This window comes from Mixophyes fleayi, chromosome 3 (genome assembly GCF_038048845.1).
Source record: "Mixophyes fleayi isolate aMixFle1 chromosome 3, aMixFle1.hap1, whole genome shotgun sequence".
Lineage (NCBI taxonomy): Eukaryota > Metazoa > Chordata > Amphibia > Anura > Limnodynastidae > Mixophyes > Mixophyes fleayi.
The window spans coordinates 250,936,627-250,959,138 of NC_134404.1; the positions used below are offsets into that span (position 1 = coordinate 250,936,627).

The 22,512-nt window shown below is 40.7% G+C and overlaps 1 protein-coding gene across 1 annotated transcript in view; it reads right to left on the reverse strand.

Annotated features, from left to right (window-relative positions):
* Positions 1-22,512, reverse strand: part of SCAF8 (SR-related CTD associated factor 8) — a 287,720-nt gene that overhangs the window by 73,930 nt on the left and 191,278 nt on the right. The window lies entirely within an intron of this gene.

Consider the following 22,512-nt stretch of genomic DNA (forward strand, 5'->3'; position numbering starts at 1 on the left):
CTATCCAAAACTATAAAATTAAAAGACTATTCCTGTTTGATGGTAGTTTTGCTTTACTATATGGCTACTTATACATGCTTTTATAATGTATGCATGGTATACATACAGCTTAACAATCTGCTCCAAAGTGTCCACCTTCACTTGTCCAGGGCTGCAAAAATCGCAGTAGCAGGTAAAAGTAATTGAAGATAATTGGGAAAAACATTATTGGATGAAGACACCATGAATTAAAGTGAGAAATGTATAAGCAGATGGCAGTGCAGAAATTGTCTAGTGTTAAGGGATGATATGAAGAGGAGTGGTAACATGGGCTTGATAATAGAGATGGATACACTGAAAAGAGAGGGAGCTGGTGGGTGCGTATCTTGTATGGTGAAATTTGTAGGACTAACCATCGTGTCATATGATGAGTACTTTAATAGTAATAACACAAAGAGCTATTAAATTGCGTATTTTTGCAATAATAACAGCACAAGGATAAATCCAGTTATGTTTTATTAAGTTACGAACAGACAGTCAATGCATTACATTGATTATAAACAACACCACATTAAAATGTAATAAACTTCATATTTGAATTAATACATGTAGATAAAGCACGTTAGCAGCAATAACAAATAATATTAAGTTGCAAACTTCACTTTTTTTACTGAAGATACATTTTTTATGAGTGACAATATGCCTTAATAGTATGTAATTGCTGTAGCATGGTAGTGTTGTTGTAGTAAGGATTGAACAGGAGTACCATCCGGTGGTATTCGCTATTCCGACGCCTTTAATAACGACAACAAGGATATAGACAAAACAATTAAATGCACTTACATTAAAATAGACAGAGGATATTTTGAACACTGCCATCCAGACTGGTATAAATTGCGAATATACTGCAAGCCGGCACTTAACTTTGATGTTACAAAACAGAGCGACATTAAGATGTCGGAATTTAAAGCGGCAATGTCAGGACCTGCCAACTGGACAATTTAATCTAAGGGATAGGGTTAGGGGCCGGGTCCTGCCATTGCCGGCTTTAAATTCCAAATTATCAACGTCACTCTGTTTTGTGATGTCAAAGTTAAGTGCCGGCATGCAGTATGTTTGCAATTTATACCAGTCTGAATAACAGTGTGTTCAGAAATGTCCTCTGTCTATTTTAAGGTAAGTCTGCATTTAAACCATGTTTATGTTATTGTAATCGGAATTGTTTTGTCTATATCCTTGTTGTTGGTATTACACTAATCGAAATAACATACCCCACCCGTCCTATCATAAGAAATTTTTCCACTGGTTAATAATTCTGGCATAACAATTTCAATCTAAATTATATTTGGCACATACAGTTAGGCTAACAAGGTGATTTTATTTATTTTTTAAACATTTTTGAAAGTTCTGTCTAGCCAATCAAAAAATAGAGCACTTAAAAAAAGCTAAATACCCCTTGTTAGCATGGAGCAATTTTTCAAGAAGGATATATAAAAACCCAATTTATGGCTTGGCATTCAATTTCCCAAGATTACGGTGATTACAGCGGCCCATGATCATTTGTTATAGACGTGTTTTATATCTTTGCTATTTTCATAAAATCCAAGCATTTGTGTGAACCTACGCTATTGCCCTTTAACAAATTTTGATTCACTAAGGAGAATATGTCTAATGCCCATGAAGAGCAATATAATTGTCATTTTATGTACTTTGAATATTAACTACTTGGTGTGGATTGGTTTGTGAGGTAATAAAAAGTAGTAATAAAAAGTAGAAAACTAAAATTATGTATTAGATTTTAGAAATTCCAAAAAAATTCAAGTTTTTGTGTGTACAATAACTCCATAAAAACTTCAAATAGTAAAATGTTGCTAACACTGCTGTTAAGGGTTTATCATAAGTCAAACACAAGCTTTGTGCGCAACTTTTATAGCCACCATCCCATAGGATTTTAAGGGCTATTTCAAGAGATAAGTGGTCCTAGACCACATTTGCCTTTGCAAAACATATGGAGAAATTTGCAACTATACTCCAAAAATAAAGAGTATTCAGTTTTCTAAAGAGAGCACAACTGGATTAAAAAAAAGACAGCTCCCTTTATGTCTATGCTGGAACAAATTATGTTGTGTGATATTTTTAGAGTTTGGGGACAATTTATAAACTAGGCATATGTTCTTTTAGGATTTATGATAACAATTTATTTTATAATTCTTTATTTTAATTGGTCAATCATGAATATACAGGAAACATAATCAAAAGGCAGTGTTATATACTTGGATCAGCAGGAAACAAAAAATAATTTAACAGTCGCTATTGGAAGTAGAGTTGAACTGAGCAGCATAGGCGTGGTGGGGGAGTTGGGTAGAGCGTATTTATTCAATGGACATAAAGAATATAGGAGCTTGGAGGAGCAGGGGGAGTGTATATCAGGGAGAGATCTGGGTATATATAGAGAAAGGAATGGGCCGGGAAGGGAAGATGCGTTCCACGAACAGCCAGAGGGCCAGGGCTTGGCTAAAGATGTGGGCCTTGTCATGGAGGTATTAAGTAATCTCTTCCATCGCAGAGACATGCCAAATCTGCTTTTTTAGGGATGAGAGAGAAGGGGGGGGATGTGTTCTTCCAGTTGAGAGTAATGAGGGACTTGACAACCATCAGTATGTGAGTAATCAATCTCTTGGAAAATTTGTCCAGGTCCAGGGGAGGGTTACACAATAGGAATACCCAGGGGCCTCTTGGAACGTGAGCCTCAAATAGTCAATTCAAAAAGCCATGGACTGTACCCCAGACAGGGGTGATGATCGGGCAAGTCCACCAGATATGCAGCATAGTGCCCCTGTGACCACAGCTCTGCCAGCAGTCGGGTTAGAAGGATGGAAATATGCTATGGAGTCAAGTGGGGGTGTAGTACCACCAGTATTAAATTTTGTAAGAAGTCTCTAAGTTTAGTTGATATGGAGCTTTTCGCTATTTCCAGCCTCATGTCCTCCAAAGCTTCATCATCTGGAGGGGCACCAAGGTCCCTCTCCCAGTCGTTCTCAAGGGAACTTGAAGAGGGAAGGGCAGTAGCAAGGAGAATATTATAGAGTTGGGAAATCATACCTTTGGCCAAGGGGTGTCGTTTGCAAAGAGTTTCAAATGGGTTGATGTCTCGTAGGATATAGGTGGGTGGCAGGAAATGTAGGAAATGGCCAATTTGGAAGAATTCAAAGAGACTAAGTGTCTGGGTTGGGTAGAGGTGTTCAAGCTCTGCTAACTGGAGCCAGCGGCCCTGCTTTGAGAAGTTCGCCACGAGTTTAAAACCTGCTCGGGTCGTACCTTACCCCGGAGCGGTTACATAGGTTCTGGCCAAGTCAATCAAAATTTTGCTGGCGCCAATGTACCCAAATAGCCAATATTTCCCATGTTTTCTGGGCTTGCCCAGTGATTCAGCCGCTGTGGGGTGAGGCATTTGCTCTGATCTCAACTGTCTTAAAGACTCCGGTTGCCCTAGACCCAGCCCTGGCTCTTCTCCATGTCTACCCGACTTCCATTCCGAAGCACGACCGCTACCTCTTGGGCCATATATTGATAGCTGCTAGAGCAGCAATAGCACAAAACTGGAAGTCTCAGGCCCCCCCAACCACTACCCTAATCATCTCTAAGATACAATATAGTTTTGAGATGGAAACAATAGATACGCCATATTCCTCATCTGCATCAGCCCCCATCATGAGATGGTTTAGGTGGCATGAATACATCACAGATGGCCCTGGGGCTCCTCAAGAGTTTCCCGACTTCCCAGCAGCTCACTCTCCAGCGGCCCTCATAGAATCCCCCCAGCCTGTCGAGCAGTTCCAACCCCCCGATACCCTTTCCATGGTAGAAACATCTTGTGGAGGTCAAAATGAAGGTTGATATGTTTTGCTATATCATTTTTTTTTTCTTTTAACACTAAATGTTAATTGTACATTGTTTATATAGTGTGCCTTATGTTAATCGAGTGATTCCTTTCCCCCTGCGCGGGGACCCCCTATGTGCTCCCCTTTGTTTGTATTCTTCTCTTCCACTCTTTTTTTTCTGTACCCCATATATCTTTAAAAATGTTCAATAAAAATATTGATGAAAAAAAAAAAAACCTGCTCGGGTCCAGAGATGGTATCTCGTAATGGAGTACCCGAGGGGGAACACAGGAATGTACCAAATGGAAATGGGGATCAGGGGAGATATCACCAAGGTGAGATTAAGCTTAAAGGAGTGAGTCCCAGAACATGATGTCGAATTTGATAGAAGGGAGAAGTTTAAAGGAGGAGGGACGGTGAGCAGGGAACAAACCCCATAGGCGGGCGAGGGGGTCAGGGCAGATATCACCAAGGTGAGTTTAAGCTTAAAGGAGTGCGTTCCATAACATGATGTCGAATTTGATAGAAGGGAGCAGTTTGGAGGAGGAGGGTTGGTGAGCAGGGAACAAACCCCACAGGCAGGCGAGGGGGTCAGGGGAGATATCACCAAGGTGAGTTTAAGCTTAAAGGAGTGAGTCCCAGAAAGTGATGTCGAATTTGATAGAAGGGAGCAGTTTGGAGGAGGGGGGACGGTGAGCAGGGAACAAACCCCACAGGCAGACGAGATCAGACAGGGTGATGTAAGTCCATTCTATATCAAGCCATGAGATGGAGCCCAGGGAGAGGGGGGGGCATACGAGGCAACAATTTGTAAAAGATGGGCGGCCAGATAATGTAACTTAACTTTACATCTGGGAGGTCTCTGCCGCCTTTCGGGATTGAACGTTTCAGAATATTGGTTGAGAGTCTTGGGGGTCCGAGCAATCCACATGAAACGGGTGAGGGTTTTTTGGATGTTGGCAAGGAATGAAACGGGGACAGCCACCAGCAACTTTTGGAAAAGATATAACCATTTGGAAAGGATATTCATTTTAACAGCTATGATCTCGCCCAGCCAGGATATGATAAGGTGATTCCAGGAGGCCAGGTCGGATTGCATCCTAGAGAAGAGGGGGAGTTTTCGCGAAAGAGAAGGTCATAGCAAGAGGTGAGGATGACTCCCGAGTATTTGATCTTCTTGGTCTGCCATTTAAAGATAAGGTTAGTCCGGAGTAGGTCAGCTTCCCAAGGCGAGACATGGAACAGCATGGCCACTGATTTAGTGTAGTTATCTTGTATCCATAAACGACACTTTAGTTCTGGAGGGTGTTGTAGAGGCTAGGGAGGGAGATCTCTGGTTTGGTTAGTGAAAGAATGTCGTCCGTGTAGAGCGAAATCTTGGAGTGGGTGCTCCCCATCTGCACGCCCTGATTGCTGTGGTTGGTTCTAACCTGGGAGGCCAGGGGTTCAATTATAAGTGCCAATATCAGGGAGGATAAAGGGCAACCTTGCCTTATACCGATTTGGATAGTGACTGGGTTAGAAGGGGTACCATTAATCAGGACCTGGGCAGTAGGGGTGGTGTATAATGCCAGGACCCCAGTGATGAAATCACTTACAAAGCCAAAGGCCTCAAGGGCAGCTTTCATAAAATTCCAGTAGATCCTGTCAAATGCTTTTTCAGCATCTAGGGAAAGCATAATGGTTTAGAATCTCCTGGAGTTGGCAATATGGATGATGTCAATGGCTCATCTAGTGTTGTGCTTCACCTGGCGTTCCAGAATAATCCCCACCTGGTCGCAATGAATCAAGGAGAGGAGGAAGGCGTTCAAACAGTTCACCAAGATTTTGGTGTATATTTTCAGGTCGACACCAAAATATACAAGGGCGCTAGTGAACCTAAAACACTTGATAAAGTTGCAGCTATCTGCACAAGCTCTGGAACCCGCTAAATACAATACAGAAAACACAAAAAAAATCAGAAATAGCGCAAAACTTAAAATCAATATGCAATAATTTAATAAGTAATTATAACATGATAAATGCAAACAAATACACATATGAATATAGATGGGTAGAATGAAGTGACCATTAATATTAATAATATTGACGCAGCCCATGAACTTGTGGCATTCAATATATGGAGGATTTAGAGCACAGCAAAGTCACAATATCCAGCGTGAAAAAAAGGAGTGATGAATTACCACTCAACAATGTACTGGCTAAGGTGATAATCCGCACAGCTCTGTGTGCATGTCCACTCAAGATTAAACAATCACAGTGTTGCAGAGAAATATTAGCCTTGAAATATAAATGGCAATTCAAATGATCTCCAACCTGTGTGATGAATCAGTGAGGTCCAGCTGTAGTCTCTATATTCCTCCTACGGACACCTGGATCTGTGTAAAAAATATGTAAATGATCCAACCCCGGGGTTTGAAGAAATAGTGTAACGATGGTCACTTGACATTCAAAAACAAATCACAGTTCTAATAGCCTGACGCGTTTCTCAGCACTAAACGCCGTTTCATCAGGCATTATTATAATCTAAAAGAGGGCTGTTAAATACTATCATGATCCGATCACGTGGCATAGTTCATCCAATCAGTAAACCTGTAGTCGCATGATCTAGAAGGACCAATGAAGCGCTATATTCATTCATAAAAGATTATACTAGAACAAGAGCCTAGTTACATAATCGCATGATATATAGTAACAAAGCAATTTCATCAGAAACACTGTTATAATCCAGAAAAGGGGCTGTTGAATACTATCGTAATCCGATCACGTGGTATAGTTCATCCAATCAGTAAACCTGTAGTAACGTGATCTAGAATGACCAATGAAGCGCTATAGTCATTCATAAAAGATTATACTAGAACAAGAGCCTGGTTACATAATCGCATGATATATAGTAACAATTTCATCAGAAACACTGTTATAGTCTGGAAAAGGGGCTGTTGAATACTATCGTGATCCGGTCACATGATATAGTTAATCCAATCAACCAGCCAGCATTCACACGGTATAGGTCTTAGATTTACCATTCTTTTACCCCTTAATAGTTTGGTGTATTTATTCTATGGAGATCTCTTCGTTGAAGAGTGTGAGAGGGCTTGGGAAGTTTAGATTTGGCAAGGAATTCAGAGATCAGTGTGGAGTGGGACCTCTGTATGGGAGAAGTGGAGGGGGTCAGGAGATTGTAGAGAGTGGTGTAATAATGTTGGAATTATGCTCTGATAGCTTCAGGGTCATGGGGCAATTGATTGTGGGAGTCACGGAGCGAGAGAATGTTCCTATGGATCCGGGCCGAGCATAGGCATGATGTGAGGATTTTATCCGCCTTTTCTCCTTTCTCATAAGAAGTTTGCGGGAGCCATTTGGCCACCTGTTTAGAGAGGAGTAGATTTAGCTTGGCCTCTCACAAAGGTTTGACAAAGTCGCGGGGTCCGGAGTCGCTTTGTGTTGGACTTTAAAGTTTGAAATTTAAGTGACAGCTCATTTGTCTGGGGTAGGGATTCCATTTTCTTTCTAGAGGGCATGCTGAGCAAGTGTCCCTACAGGACCGCTTTGTGCGCTGTGCAGAGTGTGGACTTGGCAATGTCTGGGTGATCATTTAGTTCAAAGTATTCCTCTAGTCTCGCTAAGAGCTGGCATAATACACCTGCATTGTGGAGTAAGGCGTTGTTTAGATGCCAAGTTATGGGGCGGGGTCAGAAGCCTGAGATATTAATAGAGAAAGTTGCGTGTTTGGACCAAATCAGTGGGTGGATCCAGGTCACCTGAAGACGTAGAGCAAAGTCATGGCTGAAGGCAGGATCATATCAATGTGGGAATATAATTGGTGGAGTGAAGAGTAAAACATATAGTCACGCGTGGCTGGCTCCTTCACTCTCCAAGAGTCGTAGAAGATTTATGATAATTTTAGTTTGAGCTAAGCTTAAAAGTAGCACTTTGAACTTGGTCTAATGTTTAGGCTTAAACTTTGTCATAGGTTCAGATTTAGGATACAGGTGTAGGTTAGGGCTATGTAAGAGTTAGGATTAAGACTACTATGTAATGGTCAATATTATTATCCTATTTAATTTTTTTTTTCTTAATTATGACCGAGCACAATCATGGATCTCCTTGGTGAAGAAACTTATTTCAAAGTGTAAACTCCATTTTTTAAAATAAGTAGGTATCCTGCTTTGTAAGATATCAAGTGGAATGAATTAGAATCTAATTCATGCTCCATTGATGGAAGTTTAATAATGTGCAGTATACCCCAATATCCTTATCCATATGATTTTCATTTATTTTAGAATGTGTAGCTTTATAGATTCTTTTTTCTTAGTTTATTAATTCTGCTATCTGAAAGTTATTAATTGTCCAATTATTAATAAGCTAAAACCAAGCTCTTATGAATAGTTTTTCACAGGCTAGTTCAACGACAAAATTATGCTATACAATAGAGCACAGAATGTTTGGAAAGCTGCATTAATCCTTCTGGATGCCAGCTGGATGGTCCTGTTTTCACATAATAAACTCTCAGGTCTCTTTCACACATACACGCAGGAAAATGGGTAAATATGGACGAAAATTAATACATCCCTTTGTGATGTACTTTTCATGTGTTGTACTTTTGCCACTACAAAGTTTTTGTACTGATAGCGTGCAGTAAGGCATGAATATAAGGTGTGCAACTTTATAAAATTATAAATGTGGCTTTAACATTTTTAGAACACAATGACTCATATTTGTCTCATCTGTTTAACGTGTTTTTCATGAGTTTATAAAAATGAGTTTTGTGGTAGCAAATGTAGATTTTAAACTTCATCGGGACAGAGACTAATATGAATGATCTCTGATTGTACAGCACTGAGTAATAAGTTGATACTATAAAATTATAACAACATTATTAATCATAAAAAGAAAAGATGAATTAAATATTTACAGTAGAAATTGTCCATTGAGTGTCAATGGTTTATTGGACACACATAGGAGTTCTACTTGAACAGAAATCTAAAAACTGGTCAAGACATCTAAAAGTGAATGTTCAGATGAAAACCAGGCAGATGCACACTCATTGTGATCGGCCAATGATAGTCGTCTCTCCTCCCCTCTGATTACCACTTCTCACTCATGTAATCAAGATTTCTCCCGCTCTGCCTCCCTCCATTGGAATGATCTCCCTCTATCATCCCCCAATCTGAGCTTCAAACGGGCATTAAAAACCCACCTTTACTTAAAAGCCTCTCAGTCATCCGCTTAACTATCCACCCTGTCAGATACCTCTCCCTCTGTTCCCGCTCCTTGTGACCCTGTCCCCATTTCACCCCTTGTGTCTTCAGTTTTTGAGGAACTACAAATGTTTCTGGCATATTTTAATAAGAATTTATACAACTTAGAATTTGTGGCTGAAACGAGTACTACAACGATTAATTATTTGGAACTGACAGTGTATATTGAAAATGGACAACTTAAAACTAGAAATTTTACAAAAGAAGTAGATTGAAATAATCTAGTAATGGCAACCAGTAACCATCATTGGAACTGGATAAAAAAAAACATTCCAAAAGGTCAGTTTAGGAGACTTAAAAGAAACTGTACAGATTCAGAGTTTTTTGAAAAACAAGGGGAGGATCTCAAGAATAAGTTTTTGGAACGTAATTATAACACTGACATAGTATCGTCAGCCTTCAGTGAGGTAATGAATATTGATAGGAAAGATCTCTTAGGATATAAAGAAAAAGAAATGAAATCCATTTCAGAAATAGTATTTGTCACACAATTTAACAGTAACTCAAGAGTCCTTGAAAATATTTTAAAGAACCATTGGCATGTTTTAAGTTTAAGGAAATTAAACAGCTTTTACCAAAAAAACAAGGATTATCTATAAGAAAGCTGCAAACATTAAAAATTACTCACTAGGAGCTATGTGCCTACTCCTGAGATAAGCCAATCTACAAAAATGTCAGCTGGATTAAATTTCTGTTTGAACTGTAAAGAATGTAAAAATAGTACAACATCTGGAACCAAGTCTATTAAGAAAAATTCAAATGGGAATGAATTCAGAATTAGGAATGATGTAAATTGCAATACTGAAGGAGTGGTCTACCTATTGGAATATGGATGTGGACTTCAATATATAGGTAGGACCAAACGAAAACTAAAAATCAGGATTGCAGAGCATATTCTTAACATTAGAAAAGGAGTGATAACGCATAGCATTTTGAATCATTTTAAAAATGTTCACAATTGTGATCCCAAAAGTCTAAAATTCCTTGGAATTGAACAAATTAAAAGATCATGGAGAGGAGGAGACTATATTGAGAAAATATCACGCATGGAGGCGAAATGGATCTATTTATTAAAAACATTGGAACCAAATGGACTCAATATAGATTTTCTTAACATTTAGTTCAGCGCAACACACAACTGAAGATTTTTGGAACAAGATTTGCATCAAGACATAAAGCTTCTTATATTAATTAGTACTGTTCACTGATTTAGAATATAAAGAGGAATAGTATTCATCGTATATTTAATTATTTTTTTTTTTTTTAAGATTTTACTCCAACCATATGGAATTTTATTAAACAATAAATGTTTTTAATTGTTGTCGATTTAGGAGTTCTCCTTTAAATCAACTAACGAATCAGCAGAGAGAAACAGGTATATATAAACACACTGGCACACAGTAAGGTATCCATGAAAAAGTTTGCAGACTGAACGAAACGTGTTGGATACAATTTTGACCTGCTTAGGACCCTTTAGTGAAGACGCTGCAGCACTTCCGCATACAAGCGGAGAAGGCGCTACCACTACTCGGGTTCTCTTTGGACGGAGCACAGATGCACCAAGCGGAATATTGGAAGAATAACAGCGGGAAGGACGGCAGCAGCAGGAGCATATGGATATCTAGGGTAAGAAGTGTGTCCATGTGAACCCGGCTGTGTTTGTCTGCTGATCAACAAAAAGAATCTGCAAGAGTTGCTATAAGCATTATTTGTCATTTTTTGGTGTGTTCTTTATTTATCCTATTATTACTCATAGCGCCCTCTGGTATCACTACCTTTGTTATAATTGTTTTTGATGAGGTGCAGCATTTACTTTACACAAGAGGGCCAGATCCTATTATCGTTTTTATCCGAGTACATTTTTGGTCTTTTTTGCATAGCTAATAGGAACAATTTAGAACACAGACAATCTCCACTCCTTACGGATGATTGTAGTATTCTGGACCACAACATAAAGTCTTGTTTTTGCAGAATTGCAGACATTCTGGAACAAATGTGCCAGTCCTCCAAGGTAAGTCTGTCCACCAATATAAACACACTAACACAATTGGCTCATCCAACAAGATTGTGGTGCATATTTGTGTGGCATATTATTCACTTATGCAAAATCCAGAGCATCATTTCAGATATTCCCACACCTATGCTTTGAGGTTTATTCAGGTTCACTCACCAACATGAACAATTTGTTAATGCTGCAAAACCAACAATAAAATGGTGCACACCAAGGCACACCTCCACAAAAAAAAAGAGCAAAGAGCTGCTGATTTGTGAAGTCACAAATCCAATTGCAAGCTTTGTGAATTGCATAGCTTGTTTCTAAATTATCTTCTTTCATATATATGTATGAACAAATATTTTCATGGATTTTTTTTTATTTTGCATTTCTACATGAAAATAATTTTAAGTTAAGCTGTGTAAACAATATATAGATAATTAAAAATGCAAGTGCAAATGTCACTGTCATTGCAAAATCTTGTGATTCTATTGGCACAAACGTATGAAATGCACATACAAAATTTAGATGGTCATTATTATGCATTACTTGAATTAATTACATTTTCTAAGTAAATTAAATAGACATAAGGACAGCAAGCTGATATACTACTGTATATTACAATTGCTTATATATACAGTCATGTCAGGAATCCTTTCCTAATTGCCCAAGTTAGAAGAATTCAGTTTATCAGAGCAACTTAATACTACTTTTTAAAAGATATCTCTTCCGTAACACAAATGTGTGACCCTCCCATTGAGACTGACATTCCCTAAAGGTATATTCCAAAATTGTTTAAAGATGGGTACAGAGAAAGATCATTTAAATATTCATGCTATTGAAACTATTATGTTTTTACCCAGACACTGTGACTAAGGGTAGTGTGAGTCTTTGAACAAAAAACCCCAAAGAATTCAATTAGGGAACAAATACTTTCACCTCTGCCCTTTTAAAGGCACAGATATTTTCTCTTTTCATTCAATACATAAACAGATGGGATCAGTCATCTGCAAGTATTATCTCCAGCACAGCAATATTGGCTATCTATTATATGCCATGATTTACTACAAATCAATTGTGGTATCTAATAATAAAAATATATTTATTGTTAAAACAGTGATTATAAAGTTTAACCAATGCAGACAATTATTCAGCATTCATTTATTGGGATGCTTGCCGACTATTTAGCAAAAACATTTATCTCAGACCAAAATTATGTTTTCCTTTTGTCACACACAAGGCTCTTAGGTTCAGTCACGTACCTCTTTGTTGCCTTTCCAAGTTATCCCTGCGGCACTAATTTTTAAATCTGTACTCCGGGAGATCAGAGTAAAGATCATGTGACAGAGGGTAGGAAGGGGCGTGATGACGTCATTATGGTCACTATAGCACAGATCCTCAGGCGTGACAGTTTGCACTTGCCTAATGAATCCCGCTGGTGATCTGCCTTAAGGAGTGGGCTCAATGCAAAGCCTGATGAATTAGCTCGTGAGACAGGAAAACGCACAGAAACAAATCATACAGTCCCTTCAAGAATTGTCCTTCCACCTGGATAGCATTCAATCTACTCTCAGTTCAGGTGACTCTTTTGTTTCTGTACAAGCTCCACCTGTTCAAGTTCCTGCCATGGCTTCTCGTCTTCATCTGCCAACTCCTGCCAAGTTTGATGGAGATCCAAAACTGTGCAGGGGGTTCTCGAATCAATGTGAGATCCATTTTGAGATACTGCCCAGCAATTTCCCCACGGAGAAAGAAAAAGTTGAGTACATTATCTCCCTCCTATCGGGACAAGCTTTAGCCTGGGCATCTCCATTGTGGGAAAGAGCAGATACCCTGCTTTCCTCTTGTTCTGGATTCACAGCAACCTTCCGTCGGATCTTTGACGAGCCTGGCAGAACCACATCAGCATCCTTAGAAATTCTACGCCCTCGACAAGGCTCACGTCCTGTGGGCCAATACCTGGTTCAGTTCCAAATCTTAGCTTCTGAGTTGAAGTGGAATGATGAGGCCCTGATTGCAGCTTTCTGTAGTGGCTTGTCTGATAAAATTAAGGATGAGCTATCTACTCGTGATCTGCCTTCTACAGTTGAACTAATTTCCCTGTGTACTAAAGTTGACTTACGCTTTCCGGAACATGTCCTGGAGAAAGGAAGGTGTGAAAGGGTTAAGCCGCATCACCAACTTCGGGCCCGACAGTCCACACCGCCAAACGATGAGCCCATGCAGGTGAACAGATCTCGTTTAAACAAAGAGGAGCGTCAGAGCTCAAACCCTTACCCTACAGGGAATTCTCCGATGTATTCAGTAAAGCTGGTGCTGACCACATAGAGAATGGGATTGTCCAATTGATTTGATGCCAGGGAAGAAACCCCCTAGTGGGGTACCTACCCACTCTCTCCCTGAGACTAAATCCATGTCTGAATACAGCCAGGAAAATCTTGAGAAGGGGTTTATCCGTCCAGTTTCCTCACTTGCCAGAGCAGGTTTTTTTTTTGTGAAGAAAAAAAGATGTCGGTCTCTGCCCCTGCATTGACTATAGAGGTTTGAACAATATAACCATCAAAAATCGTTATCCTGTGCCCCTAATCATGGAATTGTTTGATCGTGTCAGAGGAGTCACCATCTTCACTAAATTAGATTTAATAGGGGCTTACAATTTAATTTGAATTTGTGCAGGGGACGAATGGAAGACCGCTTTTAACACTCGTGATGGGCACTACGAGTACCTAGTCATGCCATTCGGATTAAGTAATGCCCCAGCGGTATTCCAGCATTATGTCAAAGAAATTTTCCTTGACCTCCTCTACAAAACAGTCATCTACCTGGACGACATCCTTATCTTCTCCAAAAATCTGGAATCACATCGTGCCCATGTCAAGTAGGTTCTTTCACGACTCCGTACCAACCGGCTCTATTGTAAATTGGAGAAATGCACCTTTGAAATTCCATCCATCTTCTTCTTAGGTTATATTATTTCTGGTACTAACTTAGAGATGGACCCATAGGAACTCAAGGAGATTCTCAACTGGTCTCTTCCAACCACTCTCAAGGTGGTCCAACGCTTTCTGATCTTCACGAACTATTACAGAAAATTCATTCAAAATTTCTCCACTCATATGAATTCTAATACAGCCCTTTAACAAAAATGTCCAATTGGTCTGAAGAAGCTAAAGCAGCATTCAATTGCGTTAACCAACTCTTTCATTTCTGCTCCAGTTCTTCGCCAGCCTGATATATCCTGACCTTTCATCCTGAAAATGGATGCCTCTGCAGTAGGTCCAGGTGATTTTTTTATCTCAACGTTTTGAAGATGGATATCTTCATCACTGTGGCTATTTGTCTCATGAATTTCTGCCGGCAGAGAAAAAATACTTTATAGGAGATGAAGAATTGTTAGCCATTAAGTTGGCTTTGGAAGAATGGAGACATCTGTTGGAAGGTGCCAAATATCCCATCTCTGTCATCACAGATCATAAAAACCTTCTGTACCTAAAGTCAGCTCAGTGTCTCAATCCAAGACAAGCTAGATGGGCCTTGTTTTTGCAGGTTTGACTTCAAAGTAACCTACCAGCCAGGGTCCTAGAATTGTGAGGCCGATGCTCTTTTTCATTCCATGGTTTATATGAGGATCTCTGCCTCACCCAAAATATTCCCCTTCATCGATCCTGTGTCCTTTTCTACCAACAATATTGTTCCTACCCTGCCTCTGGGAAAAATTTTCGTAGCTCCAGCACTTCGCAAAAATTGCTTCAATAGGGCTCATGCTTCCCGATTTTTCAGACATTCTGGGGTTCAGAAGACTTAAACGTTTCTCCAAAGATCCTATTGGTGGCCTACCCTCAAGCAGGATATCCAAGAATGCATTGCTTCCTGATCCAGGTGTGCCCAACATAAAATATATCACCAGACACTTGCCGGCCAACTTCAACCATTGTCAATTCCTCACCAACCCTGGACTCATCTGTCTATGGACTTCATTACTGATCTATCACTTTCTAATGGGTTCAACACCATCTTGGTTGTAGTTGACAGGTTCTCCAAGATGGCCCATGTTGTCCCTCTCACTGGACTACCCTCTGCTCCAAAGCTGGCTCAATTGTTTATTCAGGAGATTTTCAGGCTTCATGGCTTGCCTTCAGAAATAATCTCCGATCGTTGGCTCCCGTTCGTGGCCAAGTTCTGGCGTTCCTTGTGTTCAGCTCTTCAAGTCAAGCTCAAGTTTTCGTCTGCCTATCACCCCCAAATTGCTAAATTAAAAGGGTGAATCAGGATTTAGAAACTTTTCTTCACTTATTTATCTCATCTTCACTAGACAACTGGACAGCACTCTTACCCTGGGCAGAATTCTCCCACAATAATCAGTACCACTACTCCTCTGGGTCTACACCCTTTTTTTACAGTCTATGGAATATCCCAGAATACCCGAGTTCCAGCCTCTTCCTTCTGCCATTGTATCTGCTGCTGATAACACCTTACATCAGTTCTCCAAAATATGGAAGGAAATCCGTTCTTCCCTGTTAAAGGCTTTCTCCAATTACAAAAAATTTGCTGATCGCAAACGTCGAGCAATACCCAGTCTCAAACCAGGGGAAAGAGTCTGGCTCTCCACATTCAGCCTGAGGCTTAAGGTACCTTCCATGAAATTTCCCCCTCGCTACATTGGTCCATTTCCCATAGAGTGAGTCATCAACCCAGTAGCTTACAAACTCAAACTTCCTCCATATCTTCGAATCCCAAATTCCTTACACATATCCTTGTTGAAACCTTTGGTCCCAAATAGGTTTCATTGTGCACCCCCAAGACTCCTAAAATCCAAACTCAACGAGGAGTCATGTATGAAGTGACAAGGATATTTGATTCACGGATTTGTCATGGTCATCTTCAGTACCCTATTAATTGGAGGGGTTACGGCCCAGAAGAACGAGTCTGGATTAAAGCTTCTGATGTATATGCTCCATTCTTGGTCCGTATCTTTGAAGCCCAAGAGGCGCTCAAGGTACACCCTCAAAAGAGGGTGTACTGTCACACACCAGGCTCTCAGGTTCTGTCACCAAAGAGGTATTTGCTGCCTTTCTAAGTTGTCCCTGCAGTCCTCAGGCTCTGCTGGTTTTAGACCTCTCTGTAAGATGCTGTCCAGTCTGTCTCCACTCCAGAATCAGAGTATGGGCGTGGCCATCTTGGATTCAGTCACATGATTCCTCTCAGCCAATCAGATGATAGCAGTCTCCATTTCAGAATCCCTCCAAAACCAGTCCATGGGAGCTGCCATCTTGGATATAGTCGCCTGATCCATCTCAGCAACTCAGAGTGCTGCTTCTGCCCTGCTGCTTGCAGTCTCCAATCAGGAATCAACAACAACTATAAAAGAACTTCCTGGAGCCCTTACCTGTTGCCAGTGCAACGTTGTATTTCAGACGTCAACCTGGTTCCCATCAGTTTGCAGTCTTACTATTTATCCAGCTCTGACAGTGCAGTCTGCATTCTGGCTCCAGTCTGATTCCAGCAATCTGGTTCCATCCATTCTGGTTCCATTCGTCACAGCATTCCGGTTACAGCATTCCAGTTACAGCAATCCTCTTTCAGTATCCCGGTCACAGCATTCCGTTTACAGTCCAGTACAGCAATCCAGTTCCTGTTTGCTCTCCACTGCTAGTGTAATCACCACCTGCACCAGTCCATTCACTACATGCAGAGGAACATTATCAGGCCACCCAGCTTTGTCCACGTAGTCACCAGTCCAGCTCCAGAGACACAACCCAGTCTGGGTACAGACAGATCCTCAGGCGTGACACCTTTTTGGTATTAAATGGATTATAGGCTATAAAAGTATCACAGACATTATTGATGGAGAGTTATGGGTACTTACTGAATATAGTAAATATACTGTGAGGGTAGAATTTACATTTATTTTATGATTACAATATATGTAAAACAAAAACCAGAAGCACCACACATAGTGCATTACATGTAGCACAAAATATTTTCTCAATTTCTAATCCAATATGGCCTCGTATCAAAAGATAAATGATTAGAAGCTTATCTGATGTATATAAATTATGTGGGAGATGATTGAAGAGTCTATCTTCTCAGTCTCTCATATCACAGCATCAGGTCTCAGGAGAAACTAGAACTCAGAAAAATCACCTCAAGATGCTGCATTTACGTTAGAGTTTCCCACTTTACTATTGAAGCGACCTAGCACCCAGCCAATGTGGATGATAAGACACCAGCAGGTAGCAGATAATTGATGCTGGGAAAATGCAGGGAAGGTGAGTCGGTAGAGCCGTGGATGCACATGTTGGTCACATAATTGCTGTGGTCTTGATCCTGTGTGTTGAATGTCTGTTCCCAGTATCTGTTCCTGTGCATCCCCTGCATTTTCCTTCATGCTGGTGTCTTACTATCCAAGTTGGCTGGGTGCTAGGTCGCTTCCAAGGTAAAACTGGAAACTCTAATGTAAATGCAGCATCTTGAGGTGATTTCTAGTTCCTCCTGAGACTTGGTACTGTGATATGAGAGACTGAGAAGATAGACTCTTCATTCATCTCCCACAGAATTTATATACATCAGATAAGCTTCTAATCTTTTCACTTTTGGTACGAGACCATATTGGATTAGAAATTGAAAACATATTTTTGTTTTACATGTAATGCACTATGTGTGGCGCTTCTGTTTTTTATTTTATATTTAGGTTTTTGCACTTGCAAATCAGTGCTCAAGATAAGGAGCTGCTTACTGTATGCGCTATTATTTATCACATGTTATCATTTTAGTGCCTTCATTGCTTATCACTTTTTCTACAATATATATGCTTCCCTTGTTACCACAAGTTATATGTGCAATATTGCAATTTATGTATATAGTGATAACTAGATGTAGCAGATTGAGTTCTGCAAAAGACGACACTGGAATACCCCCATTGAAAATATTGTTTTTCTTCCAATGTAGTTCTACTGCTTGTTAACACATTTTTGACTGTATACGTGCATTAAACCTTTCTAGTTTTGTGAAATAATTGAATGAATTTTTTTATTTTAACAATATCATGAGATATAGCATACTACTATTGGTTGTAAAAAGAAAAGCTACACATAAAAGGTAAACATAGTCATAGTCAAAAACTAAGGGGCATAGTTTTGAAAGTCCCTGTTTTCACTTCACTCAATTCATCAAAGGGCTTACCTCCACAATAAACAACCGGCAGTAAAATTCAGCAAGGGATTCTGCATGCAAATGAATGCATTGTGACGGTATTCAAATCGGTAATTCTGTTATTGCCATTTCCGTATGGCATTAAGAGCAAAATAATTATTTGAATAAAACATTATTATTGGAATAAAGATTTTTTTAACAGGTTTAAAAAGTATCTGATAAAGGCCTACCATAGAGTTATAGGAAACTTGGCTCTCCAGGTGGAAGTGTTCCATAAGCCCCAGCAATTGTATCCAAACTAACTTTTGAATTGTGGCAGTGACAAGCACTGCTAGAAGAAAGACATTTTTGTGGGAATAGGTGTGTGACCAGCTCAAACTGCAAAAACTGGAAATGAAAGGTAAACATAGACATAGGGGTATGTTTACTAAACGGCGGGTTTGAAAAAGTGGAGATGTTGCCTATAGCAACCAATCAGATTCTAGCTGTCATTTATTTAGTGCATTCTACAAAATGAAATCTAGAATCTGATTGGTTGCTATAGGGAACATCTCCACTTCTTCAAACCCGCAGTTTAGTAAATCTAGCCCATAGCCTTAACTTAGTTTGTTTGACTATCTCCAAGCACCGGCAAAATGAAGTGCACAGCTTAGCTATCAAAGCTTTCAGATATTATGTGTTTTATATTGTGTTGTACTTGGGGAGAGAGTGGTGATTTTGTAGTACATACAAGACTTGCGTTAGTATTTATTGTGGGATAGCAAATAAAGTGGATCCCAGTACTTCTTATCAATTTCTTGCCAAATGCACTAGATAAAAATGACTTCATACAACATAGGTAAGGGGCCGGTCCCATAGTGGGCTACCTTGGGCTGGGTCACTGGACCACCTGCAATTTTTTCCCTTTAAAATAGGCAGCTGAACCTGTGCATTGAAGGATTTGTGTAAATTCAAGTAAGAGAGGATTGTCTGCTTTCCATCCAATCCAATCTCCTTAGGCAGCCCAAGGACGGAATCCATATATTACTTGATGCCAGCCAGCCTTTCACAAAGAGGAGAAAGATACAATCTTGGTGATAGGATGGATGATACAGAGAGTGCGAGAACATTTTGATGGATTTAGCTCTGCGGCATGTCAGAGGTGTTAAACTCCCCTCTTACTTTCTTCTCCGCCCCTTATCAATGCTGAATGATTAAGTGTCAGGGAAACTTACTCTCTGGCCTGCTGCAAAGCGAGGTGGAACTACCTAAAGCTCACCCATACCGTTTCTACAGCTGATGAGAAGTGACCAATGACTTTTTAACAATAATCTGTTTACTGAACACAGAGGGGAATATGAGGGGTGGCGCAACCAGCCTGCGGAAAAGAAACCAGGAAGTTGTGAGCTGCCTCGTCACTGCTTCTCCACCGTCGGCACAGAGAACTGCACAGATCCATCATCTTGATAAATTGACCATTTTGAAAACCCCCGTAACTTTCTATGGCAATTTCAATGCATAGTAAAAATGGGGATAGTACCGTGCAAACAGAGCTGTTGCCAGCGTTCAACCATTGACATATTAGACAAAATGAAAATAAAGGCTATTTTCAGTAAACAGTCATTTTTATTGGAATTTATCCTCACTTTAAAAATACAACCGTTAATGCTAAATAGGTGCTAAGTATCTTACTGAATTTACATATATTCTGGGCAGTTTTCCTTGTAGGCCAATGATGTTATGAGACTACACTCCCAAATTCAATGCTTTGGGGCAGCATTTATGTAGACTGGGCCATGCACTGCCTATTGCCTATGAAGGCACCATGCTGCCACTGACAAAGGTAGCGGACTCTTGCTGTGTACCCCCACCCACACCTCTGCTTGTCCTCTATTCTCTGCCTCCTACCTAACTTCCTCCATTGATCAGACATATTGCTGTGTACTGTTAGGTCCTGGCAGAAAGAAATGTGAATAACTTCATCTGTATTGTGATGGGACCATGGTGCACAGCAATAGGCATGGCCAGTAGAGGGAAAAGTACTCAGAAGCCCACACCTGTTGAAGCACGGCCCACATCTACCCTGACATCACCTCTCCTCCCCATCTCACCTTTGACTTCATGCCCCCTCCATGTTTGACTCAGCCTGTTTGTGCCTGGGATCGTTGCCCCTTCCTTGGTGTGCTTGTCTGTCTCGCTCTTGCCTTTTGTGTTTGTCTATTTCCAATTTTTTGTGTGTATCAATGTCTCACTATGTGTGTTTCCCCTAATTGTTTATCTCCACACTTTGGGTGCCTTTCTCTTCTGGAATTAAATTTGATCACGGCATACTGTGCTGCTTGTTGAGACCTTTTAGACAACTTCACATGCTGGAAAGGTTCTATTTAAGTGATATAAGATTCAACAGGGCTGACTGTAATCAAGCCCGATTAAGTCTAGGCTAATTGAACCCTATTATCATTTCAGTTTGGTATATTGGTTCAATGAGTAACTAAGGAGCAATTACTATTTCACACAGGGCATTGAACAAACCTTAAACACTACAATGTGGCTGAATTAAAGCAATTATGCAAAGAAGAGTGGGCCAAAATTCCTCTACAGCGATATGAAAGACTGATCTGCAGTTATCCAGTAAGCATTTGGTTGAGTTGTTGCGCTAAAGGTGGCGCAACCATTAAATACGTTTTACGGGGGGCAGTTCATTTTTCACATAGGTGATATTGGATTGGTGTTTGATATCTTTTCGGCTTCAATAAGTGAAATGACCATTTAAAACTGTATTTTGTGTTTACTCAGGTTGTCTTTGTCTTACATTCAATTTTGTTTGAAAATCTGAAGCGCTGGTGACAAATATGCAAAAATCAGGATGGAATAAAAACTTTCACACATCACTGAATATGCTAGTTTCACGATAACTATTTTTTTTTTATTGCTGCTTATCTCAAAGAAAAATAATTTTACTGGAATTTATTAATTATTTTGCCTGCAACATTATGCCACTGTGAAAGTTCTCTCTTCTTGCTTTAGCTGTAATACTATAAACTGCATGCCTATGCATCTCAATCCTGTCTCTGGTGTGTCTGAGCACAGCATCTTATTGGATGTACTAGCTTCAGTACTAGTTGGTACAGACAGCTATGATGTTAGGACACTTGGCTTAATTCCCAGACAATACATCATCATTTATTTATATAGTGCCAGCAAATTCCGTAGCACTTTACAATTGGTAACAAACACAGTAATAAAACAATATTTGGTAATATAGACGGACAGAAGAATTAGAAGGCCCTGCTCGCAAGCACACAGTCTATAAGATCTATATAAGACTCTAAGCAGGGCCCACCATAGGAGGGGTCAGGGGCAAGCTGGGCCGGAGGGCAGATGTCCCCCGGGCCGGACGATAGAATTCTATTTTGGGCCGCCTAGTGGTCCAGTGGTAATGCGATGGAGACAGCCTTTGCGGTCTGTGCAGGGGCTGTCACATTGCGTAGTGCTCACTGCAGCCGCATCATTCATTCACAGAATATTGTACTACAGCTTGTAATACAATATTCTGTGAATGGATGATGCCCCCGCAGTGAGCACTCTGCGATGTGACACAGACTGCAAAGGCTGACTCCATCGCATCTCAGTAGCAGGCAGCTTACATGTGACCGCAGTGGTCACATGGTAGGAAGTGTAGGCGGGGCTGATGGAACTCTATGGTCAGTGTGCAGGAGCTGCAGCATTTTTCTCTGTCCCTGGAGCCACTCGTCTAGAAAAAGGTAAGAGGAAGGTGGGAGTTAGCGATTGATGCTACAGGGTATAGGGAGACATGTGTAGCTAAAGTGCTGGGGCAGAGGAGGGCATCTGTGGCTAAAGGTGCTGGGGCAGAGGGGGGCATGTGTGGCTAAAGGTGCTGGGGGCAGAGGGGCACATGTGTGGCTGAAGGTGCTGGGGGCAGAGGGGCACATGTGTGGCTGAAGGTGCTGGGGGCAGAACGGGGCATGTGAGGCTGAAGGTGCTGGGGGCAGAAGGGGGCATGTGAGGCTGAAGGTGCTGGGGGCAGAGGGGGACATGTGTGGCTAAAGGTGCTGGGGCATTTGTGGCTAAAGGTGCTGGGGGCAGAGGGGGGCATGTGTGACTGAAGGTGCTGGGGCCAGAGGGGGACATGTGTGGCTAAAGGTGCTGGGGCAGAGGGGAGGCATTTGTGGCTAATGGTGCTGGGGCAGAGGGGGGGCATTTGTGGCTAAAGGTGCTGGGGCAGAGGGGGGGGCATGTGTGGCTA